This window comes from Elephantulus edwardii, unplaced genomic scaffold (assembly GCF_000299155.1).
Source record: "Elephantulus edwardii isolate Elephantulus edwardi_28Jun2011 unplaced genomic scaffold, EleEdw1.0 scaffold00204, whole genome shotgun sequence".
NCBI classification, from domain to species: Eukaryota; Metazoa; Chordata; class Mammalia; order Macroscelidea; family Macroscelididae; genus Elephantulus; species Elephantulus edwardii.
In genome coordinates, this window is record NW_006399954.1 from 6,008,735 (window position 1) to 6,011,466 (window position 2,732).

Here is a 2,732-nt window from a genome sequence, read left to right on the forward strand (position 1 = left end):
CTACAACCTTTTGGTAAGCAGTTGCACATCATTTGTATCATCTGAGTACCATAAAAGATGGTACATAAAAGGGGGGGAAGACTAAAATGAAAGTCGGAAGAAACTCTGACATTTGCAATAGAACATAGAGAGAGGTTGAAACAAGGTGAAGAAATGCTGAAGTAAAAGAGATGAACACAAGATTTCAAAGTGCAGCTTGATAAGACAAAGCAAAGTATTATAACAAAATGTGCAAAGAACTGGAGTTAAAAAGGCCAAAAGGGAAGAACAAAGCATTTCTCAAGCTGAAATAATGGAGGGAAAAATTTAAACTATTCTATGGACAAAATAGTGAATGATGCAGGAATTATCAAAAGAAGATGGAAGAAATACACAGAATTACTCACTGTACCAATAAGATTTGACCAAAACAGAAATGTTTCAGGAAGTAGTATATGATCAAGAACCAATGGTAATGAAGGAAGACATTCAACCTACACTGAAGGCATTCACAAAAATAAGGCTCCAGGAATCAATGGAATACCAGTTATATGCTTCATCAAACAGATACAGTCTTGAATGTATACACTAGTCAATGCCAAGAAATTTGGAGGACAGATACCTAGCTAACTGATTGGAAGAGATCTATATTTGTTCCTGTTTCTAAAAATGTTATGTAACACAATGTGAACATTATCAAACGTTGTAATTCATATCACATACAATATTGTTAAAATATTATTAAAGATTATTTAAAATGATTGACACAGTACATAGAGAACTTCCAGAATTGTTGGTGATGACAGATGGATCTTGAATGAAGGCAGGGAATATTAGAAAGGTGATTGTGCCCATTGATGACTATGGGGCAGAGGCGCTACCTAGAGGCTGCGGCGCGGAAACTCCAAGCCAGCTGCCCGAGCCAGGCCCGTTATCTCCTCTGGACCTACGGTTTGTCAGACGATACTAAGAACACTTCTGAAGAAACATGTCCCCACTGTTTCCAGTTGCTGGTGTTGGATAACTCTAGAGTGCGTCTCAAACCCAAGCTCAGAATGACACCCCAAATACAGAGACTTCTTAATTGAGAAGCAAAAGGTTATACACTAACTTTTAAAGAAGCAAAACTCGTGAAAAAGTACAAAGACTCCAGTAGTGTATTGTTGGTTACTTGTAAAACATGCAACAGGACAGTGAAACATTGTGGTAAAAGTAGACGCTCTCTATCATCGATAAGCAATCCTAGCATGCCTCAGTCTTCCCTGAAGATACCCCAGAGAAAGACTCCAAGTTCTGCAAACTCAAACCATGAGAGGTTCAGTTCCACAGGGAAGAGTCCATCATTGATTTTCAGAACACCTACGTCTGGACAGTCAACACCCACTTTCTCTTCTTCCAAGAGCATGAGCAAAAGGAAGAAGCAGTTCTCTCAACTAAAATTGTTGCTCAGTCAACAGGAATCCCAGAAAAGTCCAAGGATGGACTTTAGAAATTTCTTGTCTTCTCTGTAAAGGATGGATTCTGGAAATAAATATCTAATGTACTTTCTAAAGCTAAATCAGAAAAACAACATTGTTTTAAAAGCTTTTCATTGTTCTTGAAATATATAAATACTCGATTCAAGAGTAAACTTTTCTTGGCATCATTTGCTGTTTATGGGAGTATCAGAAATAGGAAAAATAAAAAATCTAAGTTTCTGAGAAAAAAAAAGAAAGCTGATTGTATATGTTTTCTGAGAAAAAAAAAGAAAGCTGATTGTATATGTTTTATGAATTATGAACTATGCAAATGCTTTGACTTTATGGATCCTAACAAATTATGGATAAAATAGACAAGAAGATCTTCAGTTTGATGAACTGACAGAGTAACAATGAGCTCACGTATATTAGAGATGACAAAAGTGGTGGATGATACTGAAAGACTCAGATTAGTTGTACATTGTTATTGTTGTGTATCATCAAGCTAACCCTTCAGTGGGTTTTCAAATGCAGTTTCATTGCACGGGATGAGATTGCATTTCTCTCACAGAGAAGCTGGTGGATTTGAATTGTGTGCCTTTGGAATGGCGGTGAAGATACCACTAGGTCACAGAGTTGCCTAGTCGTTCAGAAGTTCTCTATGAATCCAAGTCAACTAAATGGCACCTAACAGCAACAGAGAACTCCATATATTCCCCAACCTGGGAATTCAGAGGCCATTTTAGAATTCAACTCACCACAAAAAGTGTTTCCTTCTTTTTCATTTTCTGAAAGAAATTGTATAATTGTTATTATTACTACCTCAGATATTTGCTAGAATTTACCAGTGAAACTATGTGAGTGTGGAGTTTCAATGAAGAAAAGTTCTAACTAAACTTTCTACCTATTTAATAGGTTCTAGATGGTTCAGGTTATTTACTACTTCATACATAAACTTAATTTATATCTTTCAAGAAACAATGCCAGTCTAGAGACTAAGGTGAACCTAATCCAGGCCATGGTCTTCACAATTACTTTGTTCCAGTCATTTTTTGATAATTTTGAGCAGAGTCTTGCTTGCATGTGAGATCAATGATGCTGTTCGATAATTTCCACACTCTTTTGGATCAGTTTTCTTTGGAATGGGAACAAATATAGATCTCTTTCACTCAGTTGGCCAGGTAGTTGTCCTTCAGATTTCTTGGCACAACTTTGTGAGCACATCCAGGACAGCATCTGTTAGTTGAAATATATCAATCGGTGTGCTATCAATTCCTGGGGCCTTGTTTTTTCATC

The 2,732-nt window shown here is 36.7% G+C and overlaps 1 pseudogene; it reads left to right on the forward strand.

Moving 5' to 3' along the window:
• The first annotated feature begins 842 nt into the window (after nt 1-842).
• On the forward strand, nt 843-1,490 carry LOC102875734 (annotated as a pseudogene).
• Nucleotides 1,491-2,732: the final 1,242 nt, after the last annotated feature.